This window comes from Numida meleagris, chromosome 3 (assembly GCF_002078875.1).
Source record: "Numida meleagris isolate 19003 breed g44 Domestic line chromosome 3, NumMel1.0, whole genome shotgun sequence".
NCBI lineage: Eukaryota > Metazoa > Chordata > Aves > Galliformes > Numididae > Numida > Numida meleagris.
In genome coordinates this window covers 60,502,074-60,518,182 of record NC_034411.1, presented here as the reverse complement: position 1 = coordinate 60,518,182, position 16,109 = coordinate 60,502,074, and positions in this window count along the sequence as shown.

The window sequence follows — 16,109 nt, the reverse complement described above, 5'->3', positions numbered from 1 at the left end:
TTAAAGATAAATATAATGTTTATAGACATTTATATGGCAGGTGAAATGGAAAAATTATTCTGTTTTATTGAGAAATAATGATTACTTTTTATGACTAAATTTTATGGCACTGCATTATTTACAAAGCTTTGGGCAGACTTATTAAAATAGTCATTACCAAAGGGAGGATTCTCCTTTCATTCTGTCTCTGTTCTTTCACATAAAAGAACATATTGCAAATGTAAACACACTTTGAGCTGAATATATACAGTATTTTTAACACTCTTTCTGGCATCTTGCTAGCAGATGACTAGCTGTGATATAAAAAATGTTTTTGTGACTATTGTTTTATATTCTTTTTACTGGAACTCTTTTTCTGACATATGTGCTGTCAGCAGGAACATGCACAACATATTTATGCTCTATTGACCATCCATATTTAATTTATACCAGCTGTATGTAGGATGAGGAATGTAGTCAATCTTGAACAACTAGGTATCAGCTCTGCAAAACAGAGGCAGAATCCAGGCAGCTTTTTTAAAAAATAACTCAGTGCCTCTGTGTTTCTATTTTCTAGCCTGTGCCTCTTTACTCCATTTGTACAAAGCAAAAGGAAAAATAAAAATTAAAAAAAACATACACAAGTTATTATTCCAGGTGAAGTTAGGATTTTCAACATAGACACAGCTGAAGCATATTCTTTCAGCCCAGCAGTCCCATTAATAGCCCTAGCAGACTGTGTGCTCCACTGAAACACAGTGTTTTTCTTTTTCAGCCTTTGAATCCATATATGGTAGAGGCTGAGAGCAAATCACTTTTCCCCTCTGCTACTTCTTCCTATGAACTAATTGGGAAAGCCACGAAGCAAGGCCCAGCAGGTACTTGCTGCTGTCTCTACAAGGCTGTGTACAGACAGTTTTGCTGCAGAAAGCAAAGCCATGCCCACTGCAAGTGCTGTGCTGCTCTGTGCTTTCCCATACACGAAGGTGTAGATGTTAATCGGGAGTTTCATTTGGCTGCAATGTTGTTAAAAATTGTGTGGGCCTGCATGAAAGGAATGATCAAGACAGAAGGGGGGTAGGAGGCTGAGCAACATTTACATCAGTAAAACGCAAAAAGAAGGTCTTACTCCTTTGCAAAAGCCGCAGCCCCCAGGAGAGTGGATTATTGCTGTGCTCTTGATGTATCCATAAGCGGATTGCATGGTGTGCAGGGTGGATGTGCAGAGATATGAGGGAGAGAAGGGAAGCCTATGATTCTCTGGGCTGAATGTGCTTCTGGTTAGGTAACAGTTCCTAAAACAGTCCCAGTACGTTGGCCGAGATGGCAGCTGCCATGTGTGTGCTCTAAAAAGATCACCTTGAGTGAATCATCCACAATAATAGCATCAAGGAGGGATAAAGCAGGCACATTTGGAGGAAAATGAATTCAGTTCATACAAGTTGGTGTTAAAAAATAATGTAACACTGATCATATGCCCTTATTTGCTGTGATTTGCATTGTCCCAGTCAGTTCTACCACTCCTACAATCTTGTCTGATGAAATGAAAGTTGCTTTAGTCATATAGATTGCAGAGAGCATGAAGAACAAGATTGTTTGTTTTTATGTCATAGCTTTATTACTCTGCATATTTGCAAGGAAAGTTGCTCACTATCAGGAGAAAAAAATGTAGGTTTATAGCTTGGGAATTCACTTCTAATATTTATTTTTTCTCTAATATTTCATTTTTAGATCATTAAAAAGAAAACAACTAAAATTTACAAATAAAAACAGGTCAAAGAATCCATTATAACAGAGAATACTGGCAATGTCAAAAACTGCATGACTTAAGTATCTTCCTTTCTTGATTCTATTTTTAATATTTTTGACCAAATTGATATAATTTATCTGAATAAATTTTCAGAAGTGGAAAGAACTTCTAGTATCTCTTGAATCTTCCTGTTTTACCCTATAGCTGGATGCACAATATACATCTGAAGTGATTTTTCCCACAGCGCTTTTCAAACAGTGATCAGAATGCTCTGACTAATGTTCTGAGTTTGAAGAACAAAAAAATCATAGAATCATAGAATGGCCTGGGTTGAAAAGGACCTCAAAGATCATCAAGTCTGAACCCCCCTGCTAAGTGCAGGGTTGCCAACCACTAGACCAGGCTGCCCAGAGCCACGTCCAGTCTGGCCTTGAATGCCTCCAGGGACGGGGCGTCCACAACCTCCCTGGGCAACCTGTTCCAGTGCGTCACCCCCCTCTGTGTGAAAAACCTCCTTCTAATATCTAACCTAAATCTCCCCTGTCTCAGCTTAAAACCATTCCCCCTTGTCCTATCGCTATCTACCCTCAAAAACAATCGATCCCCCTCCTGTTTATATGCTCCCTTTAAGTATTCCACCTGGACTGCCACAAGTCCATGGGGCCGGATGAGATCCACCCGAGAGTACTGAGGGAGCTGGCAGAAGAGATAGCCAAGCCACTTTCCATCATTTATCGACTTTCCTGGTCAACCGGAGAGGTCCCAGAAGACTGGAGACTTGCCAACGTGACTTCCATCTACAAGAAGGGTCGTAAGGAGGATCTGGGGAATTACAGGCCTGTCAGCCTGACCTCGGTGCTGGGGAAGGTTATGGAGCAGATTGTCCTGAGGGAGATCACACAGCATTTGCAGGACAACCAGGGGATCGGGCCCAGCCAGCATGGGTTTGTGAAGGGCAGGTCCTGCTTAACCAACCTGATCTCCTTCTATGATTGAGTGACCCATCTGGTGGATGAAGGAAAGGCTGTTGATGTGGTCTACCTAGACTTCAGCAAAGCCTTTGACACTGTCTCCCACAGTATTCTCCTGGAGAAACTGGCAGCCTGTGGCTTGGACAGGTACACCCTTTGCTGGGTTAGGAGCTGGCTGGAGGGCCGGGCCCAGAGAGTGGTGGTGAATGGAGTTAAATCCAGCTGGCGACCGGTCACAAGTGGTGTTCCCCAGGGGTCAGTGCTGGGGCCTGTCCTTTTCAATATCTTTATTGATGACCTGGGTGAGGGCATTGAGAGCACCCTCAGTAAGTTTGCAGACGACACCAAGCTGGCAGGAAGTGTCGATCTGCCTGGGGGTAGAGAGGCCCTACAGAGAGATCTGGACAGGCTGGATCTCTGGGCTGAAGCCAACGGGATGAGGTTCAACAAGACCAAGTGCCGGGTCCTGCACTTTGGCCACAACAACCCCAGGCAACGCTACAGGCTTGAGGCAGAGTGGCTGGAAGGTTGTGTGGAGGAAACGGACCTGGGGGTATTAGTCGACGCTCAGCTGAGCATGAGCCAGCAGTATGCCCAGGTGGCCAAGAAGGCCAATGGCATCCTGGCTTGTATCAGAAATAGTGTTGCCAGCCAGAGTAGGGAAGTCATTCTCCCTCTGTACTCAGCCCTGATGAGGCCCCACCACTGTACTGCGTCCAGTTTTGGGCCCCTCACTGCAAGAAAGACACTGAGGCCCTGGAGCGTGTTCAGAGGAGGGCGACGAAGCTGGTGAGGGGTCTGGAGTACAGGCCTTATGAGGAGCGGCTGAGGGAGCTGGGATTGTTCAGTCTGGAGAAGAGGAGGCTCAGGGGAGACCTCATCGCTCTCTATAACTACCTGAAGGGAGGTTGTAGTGAGCTGGGGGTTGGTCTCTTCTCTCTTGTAACTAGTGACAGGACGAGGGGGAATGGCTTCAAGTTGCGCCAGGGGAGATTTAGGCTGGACATTAGGAAATACTACTTTTCTGAAAGAGTGGTCAGGCGCTGGAATGGGCTGCCCAGGGAGATGGTTGAGTCACCGTCCCTGGAGGTGTGATTTCCTGAACAGGTGATTTCCTAAAGATGGAAACTGAGTCAGGTGATTTGCATCCAGAAAGAGAATAAAACGAGTCAAATAAGATGGCTCTCTCCAGAAAGGAATGTAAAGAGGAACCCTAGGCCATTAGCAAAAGGTATAGGTAGAAGTAAACATCAACAAATCTTAAAGAAAAAATGTCAGAATGTAGGAGCAACTGCAGTAAAGCCTGGGTTATGGTCACGGAAGGAATTGACAAAAATTTCTCGTTCAAATCTGACCTCAAAGCAGACTATGAAAAGTTTGAAAGAGAATTAATTGCAAGAAAATGTAGGAAGCTGACATCTGCCATGGCCAAAGAAAATTAAAGAAACAAACACAAAACTAAATCACTTTGAAATATTCAAAGAATTTATGAGCAACTGAAAAAATATACATGGTCTGATAATGACAGGACAAGGCGAATGGTTTTTAGGGGAGATTTAGTTTAGATGTTCAAGGAAATACTTGACTCAGAGGGCAATGAGGCAATGGCACAGGCTGCCCAGAGAAGCTGGGGTGCCCCATCCCTGGAGGCATTCAAGGCTAGGTTGGGTGGGGCCCTGGGCAGCCTGAGCTGGTGGGTAGCAGCCCTGCTCGTGGCAGGGCATTGGAAATTGAACACCATTAATGTCCTTTCGAAACCAAGCCATTCTGTCATTCTATGAGTCTTAAAAATATACACAAAATAGGAGCTCAGAGATCACAGTTCATTAGTGCTGTAGCTTTTTTAAGGTTCATTTTTTAAATACCCAAATGTATTAAGCATTTCACAATGCAGCTAAGGGCACTGTCCGGAAGAATTCAATCTAGATTTTAAATACAGCTTAGAACCAAAAACTTTTCTATAGAAAGGACTAGAAATGGTGATTTCTGGCTACACTGGTTGGGTGGTTGCTTGTTTACAAGCTTACATGTATCTCAGTTGTTTGTGAACTATGTGTTCCTTCTTGGAAAAATAATGTCAAATATTAATTTTAAAGAAAGATTTAAAGAAGGAGAAGCTAATGGGATGAGCGTGAGAGAACGAAATAAATACTAAGTTTCTAAAAATAATGAGAGACAGCTGCTTCAAAATAATCAGCTTGGCAGAAAATTCAGGAGCCAATTACTATAAAGAAAAAAGAATCATATCTAAAGATCAAAGCTTAATCTGTCTTCATGGCTCTCAGGTAGGTTAGTGACAGCAGGAAAGAAGTACATTTCACAGTTTTACAATGAGATTAGGTTTTTTACAGGTTTGTTATAGCTAGCTTCCATTAAAAGATATAATTTCTGTCCTGAAAAATTGTTTGACCTAAACATTCCTTATTTTCCTTGAATGGAAAGACAAGATAAATCTGAAAATAGTAAAGACTAGTCAGGGTTATTGTAAGAACTAAACTGAAAACATGTAGTTGTCTGAACGCATTTGTTATCAGGACAATAACATCTCACTGCTATCATCTCCATATGATCAGTCCACCTCAAATCTCTGTCAGATATACAGTGAAGAAAATCAACATTCAGAAAAGATAAATGGAAAGGATCTCCTTCCAGAAGCATATAGAAACCATAACATACTTTGCTGTTATTTGACTGTCAAGACACAAAATATGACACTGCCATTTGGTAAACTTTTTAAGCCAGAGAGAAAAACGTGATCTATGAATATCCTTCCCCTACTCTGAATGGGCTGAGCTGATCCCATAGATGGAAGCTGCTCCTGTGCTTTTTGTACCTGATTTTCAAGCAGAGAAAAGTAGAGAAGCATCATCAAAAAAAGATCTGTTTCCTACTTCCTCTCTTTGGCAGAACACTTCTCTGGTGGTGGGGAGACCACTTGCAACCCCTTGACATGGGTTGCACAGGGAGCATCTGACACTGCACATTTTACCAGGCAGCAAAGCACTAGGGCCCTCACGTAAATGTTGCTTGAGGATGAGAAAGTAATAACAAAAGGGGAGGATGGAGTGGGGAGGGGAGCAGAGAAGTCATTTAGCACAAAATCAAGACAATAAGAACAAAATTAATCAAAGCTCCAAGGGATGTGAAGAAGAAAAATGCCTTTAATTGCCCATACTCTGAGGCCAGGAGCCCCGTTAGTAAATAAGATTGGAATGACTCATTTATGAGCATGAATGCGTCCTCATTGGTATTACTGAGACTAAGCTGGGTGATCTGCATGACTGGAATGTGGAAACCATGAGGTATAATCTGTTTAGGAAAGATGAAGCAGGAAAAAATAGTGGAAAATGACACTTCATGTCAAAAGTGGCACTACCTCTTTCCCAGAGCTGACAGTGTAGAAGTGATCAATATTGAAAGTTTATGGGTGAATATTTAACTGGCAGATTGGAAAGTGCCATCTGGGATTTGCTGTAAGCAGCCATAACACAGCAGGGAAGCAAGTGCTGAACTGAGTACCTGTCTATAAGGCAGTAGGAATGGGAAGTCGGGTTATCAGAGAGACTTCAGCTTGAGTGACATATGAGGAACTTCTGATGCCAGTGTTGAAACTTTTCTAGAATTGCAAAATGTTTTAGATAAGAGTTTCTGTCATATTACTAGGTATGAAATAATGGTTACATTCGTGCAAATTTCCAGGTTTGTTGTTTGCATAGAGAACAAAGCCCAGTCAAGACTGATTATATATTGTCTTAAATGGGTTGAGAGAGAGTTGGTAGAAATTAAGGATTAAATACAAAGAGAAAGAAAAATATATTTTAAAAAATTAGAAATTACACTAAACAGACAAACAAATGAAGAAAGAAAGGTAGTACTAGAATATAATATAAACATACATTGAAGTAGAGACTGCAGAAAATAGATAAAGAAACAAAAGTATGAGAATGTACAATTATTTTATAATAGACCTTACCAGATCCAAGTAAATCAAGATGAATTAATTACAAGACTGAAAAGGCAACAAGACCTGCCATGTCTGTTAAGGTCAATAGGGAGAGAGAATATCTGTGTTTTTTTTTTTTTTTTTTTTTTTTTTTTTTTTTTTAATAGAAGGATATTAAAAGCAAATAAAATGAGAAGAAAAATAATTGGCTTTGTACTAGCAGATGGGAATAAAGAATAATAACATGGGCAAGGCACAAGTGCTCAGAGCATATCTCTGTTCTGTGTTTAGGAGGTGAAAAAGTAGAAATTTTATCACAAGGTAATGCTAAAGTACTTTCCATTCCATTGGTCACTCCAGAGAATTAAAAGGCAGTTACCAACAGCACATGTTTCCAAATAAAAAGTCCAGATTATTTTCACTGAAGAGTTTTTGAAAAACCTGGCAAAGAAATTATCTGGCCCATTAATGTTGATTTTCAATAAGAGTTGGAGCACCAGAAAATCCCAGATGAAAGGAGGAAAGCTAATGTTGTGCCAGTACTTTAAAGGAGTAAATGAGATGACCTGGGCAATTATATACCTGTCAGTCTAACATTGATCTGAATCAAAATGATGAAACAGCTGATATAAGACTCAATTAATAAAGAACTAAAGGAAGATAATATAATTAATGCTGATCAACGTGAGTTTATGGAAAGAAGATTTTGTTGAGCTAACTTGATGGCTTTTATTGATGAGATTACAAATATGGATGGTCATGATACTTGCGTTGGTTTAAAATGTTCAGACATTTTGAGCACGTTTTGATGCGCATTTGATTAAGAAAACTAGAATGATGAAAATTCGACACCAAGTATACATATTTGGTCAAAAAAATATCTAACTGCTGTGTCTCAAATTGTAATTTTAAATGGAAAGCAATCACTGGCTATATCAATAGCACCTTATACTAAACCTGCCTTTTAAATTATTTCTACACGAAAGGAAAGATGAAGTTGCTAGGAATCCTTTGGGAGACCATGATAAGTAGCTTGAGTGACATGTAGAAAGGTTGACTAGCTACTGTGTATTTGGTAAGATGAACACAAAGAAACATTTGTCTCAACAGAGCAGAATGCAAAGACCTGACAATATCCATGGAGGACTCCATCCAAGGAAGAGGAGAAGATATCATGGAACAGTGGGAGACACACAGCTGGGCAGGATCTCTGATCATGAGAATGCAGATGAAAATGCCATGAGACTTTTTGCGTTTGCTAATGGCAAATTCACTGCTAATATATTTTGTTCTCTTCTGCTGCTCACTTTTCTAGAAAATGTTGAAAAATCAGTAAATCTTTCAATATATGCTGCAAGAACAATTAAATGACTAGAAAACATATCTGGTGATCTAAGACACAGAGCCCAAGCTCCTTAGCTCATCAAAAGGAAGCTTGCCAGAAGGAAGAACCTGCTGCTGAAAAAAATGAGTTTTAGACTGGAATTAAAATGCACATTTTTAATAGTATATCTTCTAGTAAATTTTTTAAATATATTACATAACATTCTGTACATTCCTCATTTTTAGAAAGCTTTATGTGGGTCTCAACAGCTACTTATTAAGCGATAGCTGCTCATTAGTACTCAATGCCGCTACGCAAGAATAGCTATTGCGCCTGCGCATGTGACCGAATGAACCCAGAAGCTCCAAAAGCTGGGAAAGTCAAAGAAGGATTTAGAAGACAGAAGAACCGACCAGAAGGAGGGCGGGCAGCCCACAACACAGAGCCTCGTGCACGGTGTGTGACGGAGACTGTGATTGGACGCGGAGCCTCATGCACAGCGCATGATTGAGGCTGTGATTGGACAGAAGTTATGAAACCAGCGCGTGTTGCGGATGTGGTCGGGTGTACGGGTATAATACCGGGAGCGTCCCGGGGAATAAACGAGATCCGCTTCCACCACATCGGTGACTGAGAGACTCCGTCCGAGCGAGCACGGACAGCCTTGGGTCGGGAGGATGGACAGCCGCGGGAGGGGATAGCAACAGCTTTAAATCAAGTCTGGATCTGTGTTTCTGCCACAGTTTTCGACTGACTAGAAATCACTCCAAGGAATACTGCCAACCTCTTGCAGAAGGGCTATCTGGGCAAAAAAAAAAAAGCTCTCCTTTCCACCTAAAAAGCTATCAAATTGCTACAAACACACAAAATAAGGGCTTTTTTTCCTCTCTTATCAGTTGCCTGAGTTACAAGTCCACTCATGCTCTGAAGAGCACAAAATGGTTTTCAAAGATCTGTCCCTACCAGAGACCAGTAGGTCTGCTGTATCCTGTGCAGTTTCCATCTTATATTTCACTCCTCATGGAGTCCATTCATCTGCTTCAGAGACAAAGCACAACCACACTGGACATGAGCTTGCAGCCTTTGCACCAGCATCTTTCGCTGTCTGAAGCCTGGTGAAGCCACAGGCACTGGTGGTGCCAACACAGGCAGCTGGTAGGGCTGGCAAATGTTGGCTGGGAATCTGCGCATCCATACCAACAAGAACAGATGCCTACAATTTTGGGTCCTCTGTGTAGACATGAACATAGTGCCCTCTTTTGACAGGTTGTAGTTTATAGAGACCATAAAGATTTAGCTGTTGAGCTGTTGCTGCTGATAGCTACTCGAACTCTTCCAGCAACTCAAATGCTGACAAGATCTCTCCATAAAGGAAAAGAAGTGTTTCTTCTATTTTTCTATTTGACCATCCAGTTTTCTTTTGAAGCTTTTTTTTTCTTTCCCCCTCAGGACTTCTTTTTCCAAGACTGTAGTTACCCTTCTGTCACAGCTTTAGCAAAAAATACACTATCCTTGTGTGTTTTTTTTTTTTTTCAGATGTGAGGATTCTAATTTCTCTGATAATCAAATCGTTTTCTGAAAACAGAGACTTTTTATTTCAGAATTTAAAGAAATTAATATTTTGTTAATTTGATTATATTGAATAAATCTTAAGATACAGAAATATTAACTTGCCAGTGACTTATGGAAAAAACAACTCTTATGCACACTAATAGTTGTATGCTTAAAAATGTTTTGTTATTGGAAATGTACCCATGATTTCACAGCAATGTAGCAAGTACAAAATAAGCACTGGTCACAAAGAGTAATTTTACATCTACATAGGCCAATTTTATAAGTTAAAGGAAATTCCAGTGGTAAGAAAAGGATTTCTCCCTTGTGTTACCTTGCCCTAGGCAAAATGAGAACACATTTATTTTCCAGATGAGGTATATATGAAGCAGAATGTTTAAGTGGCTTGCTAAAGGTTACACAAGTTCATATTAGATGGATAACAAAAATCTACTGTGTGAATGTTTGAAATACGTAACATGAATTATTTCCCATCTTTGTGCTCCGATCGATTGGATAATAGAATCAATAATATACATTTACCTATACAGTGCTTTAACATCCACAAATGAGAAAGCATCAACTGAAAATAAAGCAGTGATAGCATTATTAGACCTATTTTTTTTTTCTGACTGGCCAATAAAAGCAGAGAGAACTACAGTGGTAGTTAAGAAAAACACTGTACAAATTATATCTATAAAGAGAAGTGGTAAGCCTCCAAGATGGCAATTTTTAACCCAGTGCCTGTGTGAAGCAACAAAACATGGAAGGAGTTCTTATTCCCCTCCAGTTCCTTCTTTTTCCCATTCACACACAAGGATTTCCAGGACATTTGCACCATTGCTGTCTCTCCAGTCTGGGAGAATAAAAATGTCAGAAACCAGGATGCAGTGTCAGCACTTGGCTGCCTTTGTTCTGTGGCCATGAACCAGGTTTTTTCCACCTTTGGTGTGCAGTGTTTGGTGGCCTAGGATGGTCAGAAATGTCCTTGAGCATCACCCTGCTGAGCTCTGCTCATGCCTCATGGGAGCACTTTGCTACAGCACCTCTCCAGATAGGTTCAGTACTCCACTGAATGTTTAATTAACTATTTATTTTCTACTAGCATTCATAATGGCAGATATGTCCAGGCCGTGTTGTCCACAAAGCCAGTGTGTGACAGAGTGCCAGGGGTACACTATTCTCTTCTTCAGTCTAACATCTTGTGGATTTTCCCTATCCTGATCTCTTCACATTTTGAAAACTGGATTCTTCTTCCCACACACAAGAAGTTAGGTGCTGTTACTGCTGCTTTATCTACTCATTAACAATAATAGCATCCTCTGGAAAGCTCCTCAACTGGTTAGTATTGCTAGGTAGAAAAAATGCATCACATTATTTACAAAATCCAGTCACTCAGAATCACCCCAGAAATTGGATATGTTAAATGAATGCATTATTCTCATTAATTTTATTCCCTGTATCTCATCTAAGGCATGGATATCATCAAATAAGGAAGGTGAATCTTGTTATTCTCATTCACACCAGGTCTGGTAATCAACTGGCTTTTCACAGACAAGGGAAGCCTGTTTTCCTCTCCAGTAGCCAGGGTGCATTACATGGCCTCAGGTCCCCCATGTAAGCTCATAGGAGCAATGGCTTTTCCAAACAGGAGTCAAGCACTTTTCCCACTTTGCAGCAGCTGGGGTGTATTACAAGGCTTCCCATTTCTGTCCTTCATTTCTTTCATGAAACAATGCCCTCCCGATATGCCTCACACTTCAGCTATTTGTTGTCTGGTGACTTTGACAGGTCTTATATTTGTGCCTAAAAGGGATATTACTGGTCTTCTCATTCAGTTAAAACAAAGACTGCTTAAAAAAATGTACACATTTAAACCCAATCTTAATGTTTCAAATATCATTATTTTCAGTAGAAACTGCTTCTTAGTTAAATGGCTTTCAGGCATCAGACTATTATATGACAGACAATTTTGTCACTATGCAAAATGTGAAACCTGTAATCAACTTGTTATGGCATTTCACAAAAGTATGTGACAGTAAAATAAGTAAACTGTCATTTGGGCAATCAAGTCTTGAAATCCTGCAGGAGGAAAAAAAAAAGTACCTGACATTCAATCTTTGTGGTAAAGATGAGGTTCAAAAATAATATAATACTGGTAAAGTCTTGCAGGTTTTAATAGAATTCTTATTGCAGTATGCTTAAACCTACAATAATTTTACAATATGTTTTAATAATGTATTTCCCCCCCCTAATTAATTTTCCCCCCCACACAGCAAGGTCTGCTCTGTTAACAAAATGTTTGTTAAACTGAAAAATATTTTCCCCTTCCTATCAATGAGAACATGATCAATTACCAACCAGTGTAGAACTGGTGTGATATGAAGACGTATACAGCAGGCAAGAGCTTCTGCTGGTTTGCCAGCAGTGCCAGTGATGGGCCACAGCCACACTGAGAGAATGCTTAGAGCAAAGCGTTGCCAAACCTGCACTGCACTGGATTTACATGGCTACAGAACCATAGAATACCCCAAGTTGGAAGGGATCCATAAAGGTCATCATGACCAACTCCTGGCTCCACACAGGACCACCCAACAATCAAATCCTGTGTCTGAGAGTGTTCTCCAAACATTCCTTGAACTCTGACAGCTTGGGGCCATGACCACTGCCCTGGAGAGCCTGTGCCAGTGCCTGACCACCCTCTGGTGCAGAACCTTTTCCTAAACCCCACCTGACCCTCTTCTGATGTAGCTCCATGCCATTCCCTCAGGTCCCGTCACTGTCACCAGAGAGCAGAGCTCAGCATTGCCCCTCCACTCTCACTGTGAGGAGCAGTAGGCCACCATCGTGCCTCCCCCCAGCCACCTCTGCTCTGGGCTGCACAAAGTAAGTGTTTATGAGGGTGGATAGCGATAGGACAAGGGGGAATGGTTTTAAGCTGAGACAGGGGAGATTTAGGTTGGATATTAGGAGGAAGTTTTTCACTCAGAGGGTGGTGATGCACTGGAACAGGTTGCCTGAGGAGGTTGTGGATGCCCTGTCCCTGGAGGCATTCAGGGCCAGGCTGGATGTTGCTCTTGGCAGCCTGGTCTAGTGGTTGGCGACCCTCCACTCAGTAGGGGGGTTCAGACTTGATGATCTTTGAGGTCCTTTTCAACCCAGGACATTCTATGATTCTATGAAGTGATTCCAGCCACCCCTCATACACCTTACCCACTAGGTCCTTCACCATCTTTGTAGGTCTAAGGTAAAAAGGATAGGCATACAAGTAGGGTTGGCATACAAGTTTTATTAAAGGAAAGGGATATACAAACTGGGCTTATGCCTCTACAGGCTGGCTTGTTTGGCCTGTGGCTTGCTGTGGAAAGCCCTCACTTTCCCGGAGTCTGTGGTTTTGATGTTCCCTGAGTCTTTCACTTCCCCTTGTGCTCCCCCAGGCTCAGGAACAGACTTGTAGCCACTTAGAAAGGCTGTCACATCACTAGGCATGCACTGCATGAGGCATGGGCTGTCTGCTACTATGCCATTGGAGGTATGTTTCCTACTCATGCCAAAGGGCAGACATTGTCCTGTATGGGCAGTATAAACAAGCTCTTACAACTTGGACCATAGAACACAACAGAAGCCTTGCATTTCCAGTCATTATTGAAGCCACAAATTTTGGAAATAACCACATCCCAGAGATGACTTATAAAAAATAACACTTTATTATGAGAAAAACAAAACAGATTTTTATCTTTTTTTCCCCTTGTTGCCTCTTTAAGGTTACAAACCAATGGATGAAACCACCAAAGTCTGTAAGTTAGTATTTTGCACAGCATAAGTTATGAACATTTGGAAATTACTCACTGAATGCACACAACAGGACTTTTGTTAAGTCTGCCTGGGAACCTATAAACCTATAAAGTGATATTACTGTATGTGCACAGCTGATTGTGCTGTGTGTTGGAGCTGCAGGGCCTGTGAGCAGGCTCAGACTGGCCTAGGAAGGGCCCTGAGCATCTGAGGACAGCTGAAGTGGTTTTCCTGAGGTTCCCCAAAGCACTCAGGTAGTGGGATGCTGTGAGCTCAGTGCAGTGCTGTAAGCATCTTCCCCCTGTCAGAACCATTTCATACCTTTTTTTTTCCTCCCTCCAAATATATAATCTGTAGCTTCCCTAGCTGCACAGAGCAAGCAAAGGCAAGCCCACAGCAAGGGATGAACCTGTTGGTGGCGAGGCTGGGGAGAGGAGGAGCCCTCCAAAACCTCAACAGCTGGCTGCAGCTGAAGGCTATCCGTAACTGACAAAAAGATTTAACAGAGAGAGAGAGATGCCTTCTGCTTTAAACCTCAGTTTTTGGTAAGACTTATGTTTGGAAAAGAAGAAAGCAACAGAAGGAGACAGCTGCAAAGGCAGCACCAGGCTCAAACAAGGCTAGGGAAAAGAGCAGCTCTCACAAGTGACTTCTGTGACTTCACTTCTTGCTCTGCTTTTCAGAGGGCCCTTACCAAGCAGTTCTGGTCACAAGCAGAGGCAGGACAAAATGCAGGCCACATCCACATGAGTGTGGTGCAGCATCCAATACTGTGGGACACTGACAGAGGCTCCCCAGCTCCTGGTGAAAAAATGGGGCCCAGAGCCAGGAGAGCCCAAAAGAAGGAGGACATCAAAGTGGGAAAAGGCAGCTAGAGGAAAGGTGAGCCGTAGACAGAGGGAACAGGAGAAGACAAAAAGCAGAGGTTCTAAGAGGCAAAGCTACAGTAGAAAGTGCTGAGAATGAGAAAAGTATAACAGAGCTCTGGGAAGCTACAGGAGACCATGGAGTTCTCAGTACTTCTCACATTTTCCCTAGGAAACCCGTAGTAATAAAGACCCAGACCAGCTATGGATGCACAGAATCAGCTTCAGCTTCTCAAGGGTCCCAGTCTCTGCTAATCAGATACATTGTTCTTGCCATGTTGCCAGTTTTAACAGGAGACAACTGTTGCAGGTAAATAAAAGGTGTTTCCAGTTTCTTTTTGGCCACCTTGATATCCCAGTGGGGTGGGATTCACTGCATCAACAGAAACCTACAGGAAGCAATGAGACAGAGGCGATTACAGGGCAACTGTGATGCTGCTGTTACACCTAGTCTAGTTCAAATCTACAGCTCAAGCAACCATAGTACCAGCTAACACCTGCACACCATGAGTGGCATTCCAGCAAAGCCAAGAAAGACCATTTGAATACATAGGTGCCTCCTCAGGTCCTGAGATGGGTGTGCTCACTGTGCTCAGAGCACTGCATGGCCAGTGGTTTGGCACAGCAACAGCTTCTGGTAGCACAGATGCTGAGAAGCAGAAGGCTGTCCTGATGGAGTAGAGGACAATCAGTGTCACCCTTATGAGTATGGTGTTCTCTCTTGGAGTGCTCATTACGTTGCATACCGTTTCAGGAATCATAACTGCTAACCTGACAGCCTGTAGCTATTTGGACAAGCCTGCTTGGAAAATGAGAGGCTTTCAGGGTGTCATATTTCCAGAGAGCTTCTGGTTCCACGTATTTGTGCTGCAAATGAACATGCACATCTGATCAAAGAGCCTCACAATGTTCCTCCAGATCATAAGTGTGGACATCATCGATAAATCTGCATCTGCTAATGGGCAGCTCAACAAAAAGGCGACCTGGTCCAAACACGATGTCAAGATTGCCGCTGATGACACAGCAAGTAAAAGGTTCTGAGGCTGACTGACTTCAAAATGTGATATAACATTTTCCACCAACTTAATGTACTCCGTATATTTTAAGTAGCAGAGAAAGCTTGGACCTTGCCAGCCAGTGCACCTCATCGTGAAGGGGAGCTGAGCCTCCTTCCTAAATCAGTTAATATTTTTTTCCTAAAGCTGCCATTCTTGCCCTTCTTTCCTTACCCTCACCCTGAAGCTCCTGGCCTCTGCTGCGGATCCTTCCCTGTACTCCAGGTCGGTCTGTCCCTACCCATCCCCGCCTCCGCGCTCTGCCGTGGTCCTCTGCACAGCCGCGGAGCGCCGAGGTCCCGCAGCTTTCGGGGAGCTCTCCCCGGTGCCGGCGGCTTGCGCGGAGGCCGGGACGGCGGCCTTCCCTGCACCACCCGCGGCGGCCCGGCAGGCGGCAGCAGAGCGCCCCTGGGGGCCGTAGCCGTGGCGGCTGGGCTCCGCTCCGCTCCGCGGGCCGGGGGTGGAGGCGGCGAGCGGTGCGCTCTGCCCCGCTGTGGGCCCGGCCCCGAGCCTCTTGCTTTACGAGGCGGTGTGCGGGCGGCCAGGGTGCGCCGGTCCATGTCAGGCCAGGCCGGGGCTGGGTGCGGGGCAGCCCCGGGCGTGTGGGCGCGGAGCGGTGTCCTGCGGAGACAAAGGCGCGCGGGTGCGGGGGGGTTGTGAAGCATCCTTCGCCGCGCCGGAGCAGACAAAGCGGTGGAGAGGCGCCCGACACGGCACTGCGCCGCGCCCCCGGGGTTTCCAGTGCTGGGCTGCCGAGCCCTGCCGGGAGGAAGAGGAGGAGGAAGGAGGGTGGGGGTGCGCCTCTGCTGCGGGCAGAGGGAAGCCGCTCTCTGAGCACGAACCGAGCTCCGCGCCGCCGCCGCCTGCCTCGCCTC